This window comes from Megascapheus bottae, chromosome 3 (assembly GCF_031878675.1).
Source record: "Megascapheus bottae isolate mThoBot1 chromosome 3, mThoBot2.hap1, whole genome shotgun sequence".
Classification (NCBI taxonomy): domain Eukaryota; kingdom Metazoa; phylum Chordata; class Mammalia; order Rodentia; family Geomyidae; genus Megascapheus; species Megascapheus bottae.
Genome location: NC_143511.1, coordinates 25,435,627 through 25,450,282, shown reverse-complemented (window position 1 = coordinate 25,450,282; position 14,656 = coordinate 25,435,627). Strand labels below are relative to the sequence as shown.

Here is a 14,656-nt window from a genome sequence, read left to right as displayed (position 1 = left end):
ACCTTCGGCTATGTAGGAAAAAGGAGAACCACACTGAGATCTCTGCAGCTTCTCATTGCTTTGTGGCTCGCTCTTAAAGATGGAATCAGAGCAAATGTTTTAAAAGGAAAGTTCTGGGAGTTTGTGAAAGTAGTTGCTGTTAGTCATTGTACTCTACTTAAGAGGCCAGGGGGTCACCTGTCATAGAAACTATGTAAAAGGCTGAAAATGAGGCAATGTGATTCAAAACCAGCCCCAGGCAGAAAAGTCTATGAGACTTCATCTCAATGGCAGGAAACAGAATGAGGTGGCATGCATCTGTTCTTCCAGAAAGTATGGGAAATTTAAAGTAGGTGGATCATAGTCCAGATGTGTACCTGGCTGGAAAATGAGACCCAAACTTAAAAGATAACTAGCAAAAAGCAGAGATTGGGTGTGGTTCCAGTGGTAGAGTATCAGTCTAACAGTTGCAAGTTCAAATTTCAATACCACTTTTTTAAAAAAAGAAGGCATGGAAGAACATAATGCATTTTTAAGAGTTTGTCTTGCCAGATATAACGATAAATGTCTATAATCCTAATTCAGGAGGCTGAGGAAGAAAGATCATAAATTTGAGTCCTAGATTACATTGTAAAACACTTGCTCAAAGAAAAAAAAAGTTGTCTACCTACTGAAATAGTGACAATTAACGTTTACTGAGTGCCAGAAGCTAACTGTTGTACTAACAACCTGATATGGGCTTGTTCAATTCTGCCCATGATCCTGCAAGGTCAGGACTCTGATAACTCTCCTTTCACAGGCAGGAGAATGAGTTTGGAGGATTTGACCAAGGTATTTGCCTCGCTGTGAGACTGGATGGGAAGCAGGCCACAGACAAGTCTTTGATATCTGTCTTCGACCTAGAAACACGTAGGAAACATTTTAGTGTGTTTCAGAACAGCTCCATCCCTTTGTGTATGACCTGGCCCTAAATCACTTTTGAGGCCAGAGAAAGAGAGACAGAACTGGGGTTTCATAGTGTGCAATGTACTGAATGATGTACTGACAGAAACATGGCCCTGCACAGCAGCAAAATGAAGTAGATCCTGTCATTTGGCTTAGAAGGAGGAATGCATATTGTTTAGACAAAAGTGACTTAATCCTGGCTAAAATGTACCTAGCTTATTTGACTTAATACCAGAGAGTTAGACACATTCCTGGCACCAGGGACCATTTATAAAGATCTGCATACCACTCTAATGGTTTTGTCTATTTATACTTTACTGGGGAGCCACAAAGGCAAAAAAAAAAAAGCTAGAGTTGCCCTGAGGCTGTAACAATTCAAGATGTCTGTGGTTATGTCAAGCTGATTTTGCCACAGCCAATTTCAGTCTCAGAATGGGGAAGGCCTCCTGCCCTCCATAAGAGGGCAAATTCGCAAGCCAACATCCAGCTGGCTGTGAGAGATTGGCTAGAATATGTCAGGGCCACTAGAGGGCGGCAGTGAGGTGCTTATGCTTGTCCTCCATTCTGTGAAATTCAAAACTTTGCTTATGATGTCATTTTAAAGATGCTTTCACATAAAGGCCAGGCTTTAAACTGTGGGGATGGTGCCTCATCAAACCCAACAGGCACGCTCCAGCTCAGTATTTCTGCATCACCAGGGCCCCTCTGACATCCACTCACCTCATAGGTAAAGCATTTTCTTTTGCTGAGTCTATTTATATATTTTTTGCAGGATATATTAAATCCATGAAAGTTTTCCATGTTTCAAAAATGTAGGTTGCTCATAAGCACAATGCAAGGGATTGAATTCTCGTCAATTTTTCTTTTAGAAGGAGTTACTGTGTAGGCAGAATACACAAAAGTAGCAGAAGGGGTCAAGTTTGGCTGTAAGTAGCCCACACATTCTCAGAATGAATCATCTCCGGTCTGAAAATATGGTATCATCTAGTAGTGCCACCTAAGGACTTCTTGGAAGACTGCAATGTGCTTCATCTAAGTGCACTGCAAAGAACTGCTTTTGTATTTCCAGGTTCCTTCTCCAGTATGTGTAGCTGAGAACCCATCCCTTGCCTGGTTACTCAGTAGGCTTTTTATAAGCAGTAGAAGGAGATTAGAGAATGTTCAAGACAGTCTTCAATGGGGAATAATTAACCATTTAGAATAATGTTGAGAACTGTATTTATTGATGTGGTTATATAATCATGGTTTATTATTAAGATAGAAAACAGAACAAGCCCATTTCTGGCGTATATATTTATATATCTATTACATAATATATACATATCTTATAAATATGTGTATATATACATATCTTAAAGGATATATATTAAAGAGATTAAAGGTGGTCAATCCTTTATATCTATTCCCTTTTTATTTATCTGTATCCCACATTTTCTACCTAACCATGGATTACATGTCACTTCTTTAAAGTTTACTGAAAGATGTACCTTATATCCTTGAATCTCAAGTTATTTTTTGGTAGAAATTTCTCATCTTTTAAAGAACGTGTGTGTCTGTGTGTGTGTGTGTGTGTGTGTGTGTGTGTGTGTGTGTGTGTGTGTGTGTGTGACCAGTCCTGGGGCTTGAACTCAGGGCCTGGGCACTGTCTCTGAGCTTTTGTGCTCAAGCGTAGAACTCTTTCACTTTGAGCCACAGCTTCACTTCTAGCTTTTTAGTAATTAATTGGAGATAAGAGACTCCTGGACTTTCCTATCCAGGCTAGTTTCAAACTGTGGCGCTCCGATCTCAGCCCCCTAAGTAGCTAGGATTATTACAGGCACCTGGTTCCACACCCTATTCTGAACGGGAGTTTTCTTAACTTTACGCCTATTCACCTTCCATCACCTCTTCTGTCATTTAAGGCCATCTCTAATGTCTGTTTATTCCAGGACTCCTCTCTGGAAGCTCTTCCAGGCTGGAGGAAGGAGTGAGGAAGCACCCGATGACACCATGGTTCCCAGATTTTTCAAGATGTTCCAGTCTCCATGAATGGGGGCCATGTTTGTGGATGGTGAGGAATGCCCACTGCAGATGCCCGCGCCTTTATGTGGTCCACAACACACCATAGCCCAAAATACAGACAACAAACAGAAACATGTTCTGTTCTAATTCAGGACTTCTGGACAAGTGCACACTTGAAACAATATCTCTGAGCAGTGTTTCTTCTAGAGTTCTAGACAAGATCAGCTGGCACGGGATGCAGGACAAGATGGACTGAGCACCATCTCCCCTGGGGCCATGAGGAGCAACTCCCCCTTCTGAGTGAACAGGGCGATCCTCAAGCCCTGAGCTTTTCTCTACTCTGCCATGATGCCACGAGAACCTCTGTACTGGCCTCACCAATGGACAGTTCTGTGAGACAGTTGGATGACAGTTCCTGACAAGTGTAGGGAAGACTGCCAACTGACCCTTGGGGTTTGTCTATCATTTCTAGCTGTGTCTCCTCATCCAGCCACTGCCATTTCCTTTTCCTCCTACTTCCAAGGCTTCTCCTGGTCTCCATCCCTAGGCATCCTATCAGGTGAAGGGTGGAGGTCTCCCTGGTATGTACACAATCCCAAATACCTCCAAACGTGGGAGGAAGGCAGATCTTGATCTAGCTGGATGCAGCCGTTCCTGAATCTTCCTCCTGTCCACACTCCCCTCCTCCATATGCTCCTCGTCTGAATTACCCCATGACACATGCCTATTCAGACTATAGTACCATTCCAACTCCTCTCTCTCCTCTAAGGCCCCATGAGGAGTATTCTCCCGCAGGGATCTTCTTGGCTACTCCTCACTCAGATCAGGATGCTCTCAGCATCATTCACTTAGGCCAAGCTACTCAACTGTGAGTAAGTGCATAGGTTTTACAGCCAAACTGCTGGGCCCCCAGATGTGTGAACCCCCCCCACAGACAACTTACCAGTGCCCTCAGTTTCTACACTTATGAAACAGGAAAGATCCTTGTATTATCTTGTAGAGCTGTGGTAAGGAGGAAGTGACTGCAGCCAGGCTCATACCTGTAATCCCAGCTAGTCAGTAGGCTGAAATCTGAGGATCGTAGTGCAAAGCCAGCCTGGGCAGGAAAGTTTGTTAGACTCATATATCTCCAATGCCCGCAGACCAGAAGTGGAGCTGTGGCTCAAAGTGGTAGAGCACTAGACTTGGTTAGGACAAAGCTCAGGAATGTACCTAGGCCTGAATTCAAGCTGAAAGGGAGAGGAGGAGGAGGAAAAGGAGGAGGAAGAGGAAGAGGAGGAGGAGGAGGAGGAGGAGGAGGAGGAGGAGGAGGAGGAGGAGGAGGAGGAGGAGGAGGAGCGACTACAAGTAAGAACTTCAGAAACATTGGCTTTCCTCTGCATAATATATACAGTAGTTCTTGAGATCTGCGGGGGTTCTGTTCTAAGACAATCGCCCCCATAACAAACTCTGTGAATGTCCAAGTTCCTTATATAAAACGGCATGGTATTTGTGATAACCTACACACATCCTCTTGTATAATTCAAGTCATTGGTAGAGTTGGTTTGGTTTTGATTTTTTTTTTAATTTGTCCTGGAGTTTGAACTTGTTAGGCTGGTACTCGGCTGTGACCTCTACTTCTAGTCCTATTTGCAATGCTACTTTTAGAGTAAGATCTTGCTTCTCACTCAGGAGTGCATCAGGCATGCCTCTGAGCTGTGAACCACCTATTTGGAGCTTTTGATCATGGCAGGGATCATAGGTACATGCCCTTCTAGGGAGGTGAAGTTTGTGGGACTCTTTTGCCTGGGCTGGCCACAAGCCCCAATCTTCTCATTCTCAGCCTAAGATTACAGCTGTGATCCACTGGTGCCCAGTTTCACACACACAGCACTATACCGCAAACGTCTCTCTGACCTGACTTTGGAGCCTCTCTTACCCTGCCTACAATCATCACATGGAAGATCCACAGAGCCAGGAGATATAAGATGCCTCCTCTGGTGGCAGCTACGCTACTTTCTGCTTCGTTGAATGACTGAGCTTCTTCATGGCCTGGTAGGTGGTGTTAGATGATTTATGTAAGCCATTGAGGATGGCTTATTGCCATGAATCCAGTCCCACATGTCTAGTACATAGCGCCTTGTGAAGAGGCTTTCTGGATCATGTGTCACACACATCCTTGACTAATGGCAGAGCATTATGGGAAAGATCTAGGCTCTGGAACTTGGACATTGTCACTTTGCAATGTTCCTAATTTTTAAACGCACTTCATTGTTAATATAAACGTGGTATATAGAGGGATTGCAATTGTGTGAGTCAGGCAATGAGTATACTTTCTTTGTACAGGGTCTTCCCTTCCCTCCCTCTCTCCCAGTGCCTTCTTCCCCATCTCCACCCACCAATTGCATAATTCACTTTCATCCCAGTGTCCTGTAATCAATATTCTATTGATCACAGCACATCAGAAGCTCAGATTCAAGGATGGAGAAATCTATGTCACCTCTTGGTAGCAGGGGTAGCACAGTCCACTGCAAATGGAATGTGGATACAAAGAGCCTGCACACAGCTGCTGTCGTTACAGCCATCTACCACATACCCACAGAACTGACTAGCTTGTGAAGCATTGCTCTGCATGACCTATCTGTATCATGGTTTATAGTTTAACAAAGACACTGCTCAAGGGTCTGTCCATTGCAGCCACCCAACATTGCCCCAGTATTCCTCAGAGGGATAAATTCCTTTGAGGCGAGTATGACTACCTTTAAAATGTACAAAACTGGTACCAGTGACTCATGCCTATAATCCTAACTACTCAGGAGGCAGATAGCTGGGGCTTGAGGCTCTTAGCGCCAATTAATCACAGAACAAAGGCTAGAAGCAGCACTGTGGCTCAAGTGGTAGAATGTTAGCCTTGAGCAAAAGGAGCTCAGGGATAGCACCCTGGCCCTGAGTTCAAGCGCCAGGACACACACACACACACACACACACACACACACACACACACACACACACACACAAACACAGTTTATCTAATAAACTTCAGGAAAAAAATATGTCACATTGTACCCATATTTTTGAAAACTATACTTGTGGTGTTCAACATTATGCTTTTGAGACCTTTTCATTTGATAAATACGCCCTGGTTTATTCATATTAAATACTGGATGAACTCTCATTGATAAGTATTTTCTAGTTTATGTACTCATGTGGGTAGACATTCTTCACTGCCTAGAGGGCCTGAAGAGATGGAAAATGCCAGCAAAGGCTTGGTGCCTGCGCACAGACTGCCTGCTCCAGGCATCACGGCTCCAGGATCTCCAGCATTCAGACCCACATTGCAGCTTAAACGAAGAGCCACTCCCAATCCTTTTCTTAGGTCTTCAGCTTCAAGCCCAATTCACACTCTCACATGTGGAATTCTTGGCCTCTGTGATTTCATGAATCAATTCTGATCATTAATATGTAGAAACACTGTTTATACACAAAGAGAATGACAGAAATTACACACACATTTGCTATTGATAGTTTCCTTCTCTGAAGAATCCTGACTATAAAACCTTTGAAGAATTAATCAAAACCATCCCTTCAAGCAGTAAAATGAATTATCTGTTGAATCCTGTCATCTTATAAATCTAAGAGGAATTTTATGATGATACAAATTTTGGTAAATACATACAAATGAGCAATGGGAGATTGATCTGAGATAGACATAAGAAGATTCCAGAAAAAATAGGCTATTAAAAGATAGAGGGGATGTTCACTAAGGAACCATGGATATGATAGAGAGGCTTCTGACAGGAGAAAGCAGAATTTGAATGTGGAGATAGGCCACAAAGGGAGAAAGCTAATGGTTTTCCTTTTCTTGTCCTTCCTTCCTTCCTAACTTCATTTTCTCTCTCTCTTTCTTCTATTTCTCTAATTTTGTAATACCAAAGCGTAACCACAAGACATTGTACAGTACCTTCTTAGCTTGCTTGCCAAGCTTTTTGTCTGTTTTTTGCTAGTTACACATTTTTTACCCAAGTTGGCTTTAAAACTGTTCCTCAAGGTCTCAGCCTTCTGAGCAGCTAGGATTATAGGCATTGCACCACCTGGGAGCTGTGAACACGTCATTCAGCTGGGGACTAGCAGTATCAATTCACTGGAGGAATACTGGGCAAACACAGCCCCACTGGCTTTTTGCTAATCAATTGGAAGAGTCACATGGACCTTCCTGCCCGTGCTATCTTTGAGCCATGATCCTCAGACCTCCGACCTCCTGATGTTGCTAGCCATGAGCCACAGGCACTTAGCTCCCAAATGAGTTGTTTAATGAAAACTGTAGCCAACTCTAGTGAAGAAGCTGGAAGAGCGGTCGTTGCCTGCAAATGGACCTGCAACTACTCCCCAGGAAACGCCTCCCTCCTCCTCACCTTGAACTTTGAGTATAGAAATTAATCAACAGTGAGAGAGAGAGAGAGAGAGAGAGAGAGAGAGAGAGAGAGAGAGAGAGAGAGAGAGAGAGAGAGAGAGAGAGGGAGGGAGGGAGGGAGGGAGGGAGGGAGGGAGGGAGGGAGGGAGGGAGAGAGGGAGGGAGGGAGGGAGGGAGGGAGGGAGGGAGGGAGACAGAGAATAGTTCTTTGAAAATGAGACCCAGCCAATTTCACCTGCTCACAGCTAGACTACCAGGAGTAGCTGTGACTGGGAAGAAGAACAAATCATGAGGGAGAAAGTAAAGTCAAATCAAGTATCGGAATCCATAGCCATATACAACAGATAGTGTGGGTGGTGAGTGCTGAGACAAAGTAAAAGGAAGCAAGAAAATGCCACAGGAGGCAGAACTGGGGCTGATGCTCTACTTTCTTGAAAAGACTTTGCTGACTCAGCACACAGCTGTGGAGCTTCTGTGAAGCTGGAGGTGAGCAAGGAATGAATTCTCTCTGATGGCAATCTCTAACTCATCCAAAGGACTGCATTTTCCACAAGACAAGAGACACACAGACAAGACTTCCTGGCTGCTTACGCTGATGGTGAATTTTGGTTTAATAATTACTAAAATGTCCAGAGAAAAAAAATGGAACAGGAGAACAGAACAGTCAAGGTCATTTTTATCTAGCTGTGTGACTTGAAAGGAAAAGTGCCTCTTGTTCATAGTGTGCAAGATCAATAAAAATTCATTGACATGATATCCCCATTTCATCCAAGCCTTTCCAGTCCACTTTTTTAAAATACTTTAAAATGTTTTCATTTATTTGAACATATTATCCAGGGAAAACTAAGGTCTGGTCTTTTCCAAGGTATTTCATAAGTTTGCATCTGGATAATTGTGCATCATTGCAAATGTGTGTGTGATACAAACAGTGTAGCTAATAAGTGATAGGAATACAAAACTCAGAGAAGTGGGGTTGGGAGTTTGACCTAGTGGTAGAGTGCTTTCCTAGCATGCACGAAGACCTGGGTTCAATTCCTCGATACCACGTACATAGAAAAAAGCCGGAAGTGGTGCTGAGGCTCAAGTGGTAGAGCTCTGGCCTTGAGAAAGTCCAAGGACAATACTCAGGCCCTGAGCTCAAGCCTAGGACTGGCAAAAAAAAAAAAACCTCAGAGAGGTGGAAGGACTATGGCCACAAAATCTGCTGCTAGCTGAGATGAGGTGAGAACTCATGGCTTTGGGTAACTATTTATGGACTTAGGTATCTTTCAACTTATTAACTTTCTTTTTCTTGTTGTTGGTCATGGGGCTTGAACTTGTGGCCTGTGTGCTGTCCCTGTGCTGTTTGGCTCAAGGCTAGCATTCTACCACTATGAGCCACAGAGCTGCTTCCTGGTTTTCTGGTAGTCAATTAGAGATGAGCTTCATGGACTTGCCTGCCCAGGTGTAACACTGTTGAAAAAAATGTACTCATAACATTACTTGTATAGCTTTTTCCCCTCTGAACATTATTTTTTTTTTGCCAGTTCTGGGCTTGAGCTCAGGGCTTGAGCACTATCCTTGGACTTTCTCAAGGCTAGAGCTCTACCACTTGAGCCTCAGCACCACTTCCAGCTTTTTTCTATGTATGTGGTACTGAGGAATCGAACCCAGGTCTTCGTGCATGCTAGGCAAGCACTCTACCACTAGGCCAAACTCCCGGCCCCATCTGAACATTATTTTTACAATAACTTTCTTTTCAAATGGTCTCAAGCCCTGAATACAGTCTTACAAGCACATACTTCCTTCATTTCCTATGATCACCACATGTCTTCTGACATGAGTCCCTACCATTTAAAATAATATGTTTATACTAGACTTTTGGTTTTTTTCTATTTTAGGCATAATACAAGGGTTTTTCTAATTTTCAAAACGAATCATTTTTTTCACTTCCCAGATTTTGATCTTTCTTGTCCTTTGACAGTTAAAATCTTTTCTGGTTAAATAATCAACAAATAAATGATTATATTAGAAATGTTTTTCTGATGAGTTGGGTAGCATATTAGATACCAGTTAGTAATCACCATGTCTATGTGAACACACATGCACACACACACACACACACACACACACGCACTCATTTATGTCCACATACTGCCATTACTTCTTCTAATCCCCCAATAGAATGGGCTGCCTTTCAAAACAATAGTCTCTACACGCATTAGGTTTCCTGTATGCTTAATAGTCTTTCTGATTGATTCTCCCAGGAGCATCACTCCCTACTGCTCTAGCCTGTCCAGCTGCTCACCTGCCTCTGCTTAGACATCAACACTGAGAAAATCTTTCCTAAAACTTCTTCTCTTAGGCTGATTCTCATGCTTCCTAAACCATAGGTATTTTTCTTGGAATTACTTATGTGTTTCAGTGGAGCACTGCCCAAAAAGGGGTGCATAAGATGGAAACTTCTGTGGCCAAAAAAATAGCTTCATTTTACCCTTATAATCGATAGCTTGGTTGGGTCTACTTCGCCAGGTTGTTGACAGTTTAGCTGGGTATAGAAATTTCCCCTCATTATTTTCAAAACATTAGACAGCAGCTTGATACCACTCTAACTCCTGATTGTTTTTAAATGTTCTGTGTCTAAGATGTTCTCTTTTATCTCTTCAGAAAATTAAGAATGCACATATACTATATATGACATAGTGAAAAATAGATATGCATTTACCTTGCCCTTACAGTAAAAAAAATATACTGACATAAAAATATGTTTTTCTGTTTCTAAATTAAAGAAATGAGCTGGTGCTGGTGGCTCACGCTTGTAATCCTAGCTATTCAGGAGGCTGAGATCTGAAGATGGTTTCAAGCCATCCAAGGCTTCATAGGAGCCTCGTATCTCCAACTACCAGAAAACCAGAAGTCGAGCTGTGGCTCAAAGGAGTAGACCACTAGCTTTGTGCAAAAAAAGCTCAAAGACATTGCCTGGGCCGTGAGTTCAAGCCCCAGCTGATGACACACACACACACACACACACACACACACACACACACACACACAGACACACACACACAGAAAGAGAGAGAGACAGACATAGAGACAGAACTGAAACTCAGGGAAAGCAATTCACCTGATGGGACCTGTCCTTTTGAGTAACAGTGTATTGACAGCCCTAAAACTTAGCAAAAATTCTCACACACATTCCATTTGTCCATATATTGAGGGCTCTTCTTGTCATCATCATTCAAGGACTCTTGTTCGGGAGATCCTAATTCAACATGGGCTTCAGCACTTAGTGAAGTAGGAGAAAGGAGAATAGGTGGTAACCTGGGAGAGGCCACTGTGGATTGGAAACAGGAAGTAAAATCTAAATAGCAAGAGGAGAGTTTGGATGTAGAGTATGGTGGGTGGCTTTGCCTCACTTGTAGCTGCCATCATGGAAAGAAGGGAAAGAGAGCTCTGCAATGGAGGATTTGGACTTCATCTCGAAAGATAAGTTATTACCAAGACACAGCAGCCAGCAGGGACAAAGATACTGATACTGGGTAGTCTTCACTCACATTTCAGTTTGTGATCTTAGTTGAGTTGCAATGTATTCTGGGCCTGGGTTTCCTCCTTTGCAAAATGGGAACACTAAAATTTAACCTCCAAGATTATTATGTAAGTTATGCATTAAATCTACCTATAATACAAATAAAACTCTGCATTTATAATACATACACAACAGCTAATGCCATGTAAGAGAAAGCTGTTAATCACCATTTATCATTTTTGCCTAGTTCTCAAGGAGCTTCTAATATTTATGACCAAGATGTCATTTTGGTTCTGTGGATGAATTAAAAGTTCCATTTACAGAGAGATTATTTTAAAAGCAGTCTGACGTTTTGAATGGTAAAACTAGCTGAACTTCCATATTTGTTTCTTCACTGGGTATTGGGAAAGTTTTCTTCATGTGTTTGTCCTGAAACTACTGTTATGGTATAAAAAATAAAGGAGTAGCTGCTTAAGGATTTAGGAATTACATGGTAGTTAAAGTAAATGAAAAGATAGAGGGAGAGAGGATATTGATATACTTTATATCAATAGAGAATATAATTATATACACATACATAAATACATGAATATTTACACACATACATATATACACATGCTTGTGTGTGTGTGTGTGTGTGTGTGTGTGTGTGTGTGTGTGTGTTGTGTTATGGACCACAATAGACATGAACCCCATTCCTCAAACCTTTTATGTCATCATGGTGCTCCCCCTGGTGGCTCATTTTTTTAATGGCGGCTCTGGGCCTAAAGAGCAAAGACTGTTCACAATTTACCTACTCTTATGTATAGAATTCCAACATGTGTATAATATATACATGCATTTTATATATAACATACAAGTATATAATATATATGTGTATATACATATTCTAATGAATATGTATTATATAATATATGAAGGCAAAGCAAACATAAGAAATGTTAATTTATGAGGGTAGGTAAAAGCATATGCAATTTTCTTTTATATATTATATTATATACATTTTAGGGGAATTATATATATGATATAGGTTACATATTCAAAATGGGAAAAAAGGAGCATATCTCTGCAACCCATGCATAAGCAGAGGAAATTCTGAAAACTGAAGATCGCCCCAGTATTTCCTTTTTAAGGTCAAATATTTTAATATGATCTTTCTTAGACACCAAATCCCATCTTGATGAAATGTCAAACTGGGAAGCAGGTGAATGTATCATTTCCTGCCAGGTCAGGCTCTTCGGAATGTACAGTATTTGCTGTAAATTGAAAACTTGTAATGCTTAGAGAGAAAATCCCTTTCTTCTAAATCCAGGTACCAAAATTGAAAGTTCCCTTTGCCCAAAGAGCAGCTGGGCCAAGAATTGCGGCCTGCGGATGCTCTTGTTCCTTGGCTACAGGGCAGCTGGCAGCCTTGGCCTCCACCCAGGCCACAAATACACCAGCCGCTCTTGCTGGGGGACCAGGAACTATATAGATGCTCCTTTTCACTAGCACCTCCTGCAGTCTTCTCACCAACCAGGTAAACATGTCCCAAAAGTCAGGAAATCAGAGCTACTCCCAGTGCCATGAATCTTCTTTACAACTTCCTAAACAACTGGTCAACCAACCTCTAAATCAATACTAGTGACTAAAGATAGTAAGCAAGTACTTTTTGGAAAGCTTAAACAGATATTAAAAAGATATTAAATATATTTTTTCATGAGAACAAATACTAGAACAACATCTGCATTCTATTTCTAGAGGCATCTAATCCATTTTTTAAATGTTAAATCAAGCCAGGTACAATGGTACATGGTATCAGCTTCCCAGAGTATCTGGAAAGCCGACAAGGGGATGATCACTTGATCATCAGAGTTTGCCCATTTGGAGCTGTATGTTTGAAAATGAACAATACAGCAAATCTATGGGAGCCACAGAGTAGGCATATGTACTGTTCAGGCAGTTTGCTTGTATGTGCATAAATGATGTGAGCAGAAAAATATCAAGGATATCCTGGAGTAGGACTGAGTAAGGGAAAGAGAAATCCACTTCCCACCTTATACATTTTGTTAAAGTTTGTCTTTGCTTTCTTTTCTGAGTACTGGGGTTTGAACTCACTAGCAGGTGCTCTACCACTCAGGTCCCTTTCTATCCCAGGAGTCTCCCTCCTTTTCCTCCCCTCCCGTCCCCGACCCTCCCCTCCCTTCCCTTCCTTTCCCTTTCCTCCCCTTGCCTTCCCTTTCCTCCCCTTGCCTTCCTTCTTTCCTTCCTCTTTCTTTCTTTCTTGCTTGCTTTTATTCTTTCTTTCTCCTTCCTTCTTTCCTTTCTTTTCTCTCTCTTGCTGTCCTCAAAATGTATATTCAATTTTTAATATTTAAAGCATTTCTCTTTGAATTGTTTTTTGTTTTGAAGAGAGAGAAAATTCATAGACATTACCATTAAACGTGATTGTCTGAACACTGGACAGCTCAGGCTCAACCCACTTCTTCCTGCCTACAATAGCAGTCAGCTACCTGATTGGTGCCAGCTTATGTTTCTGTTCTCCAAGCTAAATGTTCCCATTTCCTCCAGCCACTTCTTAGCTGGCAGGGTTCCAGGCCTCCTCAACATCCTGCCACTCTCCTCTGAACTTGAACTCATCTGAGTTTTGAGAAAAACTTATTGTGAGGTCCAGGTTGCAGCTGGTCATCTGGTAAGCATTAGCAAGTCCATGGATCACGGTGTTTACACAGTGATGAGGCCAACTTATTTGCACTCTCAGGTGCTCTATTATAGGGCAGCAGCTGGGCTGGACAAAAGCAGGCCTGCAGGATACCCATTGTCTCCTCATCAGAATCCCACTGTGAACCCTCACTGCACCTGGCAGCCACAGATGACTTCTCCACGCATGCCCTGGATCCAAACAGCAAGAGTGTCATATGATAGTCTAATCAAATGGCTCAAAACCCACATCATAGCTGGAAGCATCTAGTTCTTATTTGTCACTAGCCTAGATTGATGTGCTTTGATTTGGTGCCATAGATATCATCTAGATGATAGGAGATATAGAGACTCTACTGTACCTAAGAATAGTGTCTCCTTCACATCAAGTGTCCTTAACATAACAAACAAAAGGAATTTATTCCTAGCTTTGGCAACTTCAAAAGCACTTCTAAACATGAGATCATGATAGCTGTCCATACATATACAGTTAACAGGAGGGTGAAATCAGGTCTAATTTTATCACAGTGCTATTGGATAAACAAACAATAAATGAGGGAACTTGACCTTGAGTCTATGAGTTAATGGGCAGAGAAAAACAGATCTGCCTGGCGAATATGCTGATTCAGTGGGGCTCTCATTAGGAACCATAACCAACAAATAGAGTTCCATCCGCTAAAGGCATCACACAATCACAAGAAATTGTTCTTTCCTAGGTTAGAACTCTGGACCCTGCCTGTGTTACATTGTCTCGTTGTCAAGGCTAAAACAGCCCAACCTCACCAGCCCCTGCAGCTCAGGAGAAAACTAAACTCTACTCTGAATCTGAGAGGGAACAAAGGCCCTTCCTAGCTATTGCTATCCTTCATTTCTCAAGTCCCAAGGCATTTATTTGGGGAGCAAAATCAGAGGACATTTTTCTGTGCTTCCCTTTTGATATGCATATCAACCTGCTCTTGCATGAGGCAGACTGTATGTTCTAGGGGCCAGAGTTATGATGCTGGCATAGTAACAACTACACATTATTCATAAGCACAGTCTTTTATAACTCCAGGGTCTTCTCTCACTTCGTCTAGCTTTCCCTTTGGTCTAATTCAAATCCCTAGGAATGGACTGACCTCCACCTAGAACCATGGTGAGTCATTCCACGTGGTCTG

General features: G+C 42.1%; 1 long non-coding RNA gene across 1 annotated transcript; it reads left to right on the top strand.

Moving 5' to 3' along the window:
• Window positions 1-1,572: 1,572 nt before the first annotated feature.
• On the top strand, window positions 1,573-7,318 carry LOC150065085 (uncharacterized). Its single transcript, XR_016534738.1, has 4 exons — window positions 1,573-1,651; window positions 2,853-2,974; window positions 4,748-4,959; window positions 6,852-7,318. It is a non-coding gene; the product is annotated as an uncharacterized LOC150065085 (long non-coding RNA).
• The last annotated feature ends 7,338 nt before the right edge of the window (window positions 7,319-14,656 follow it).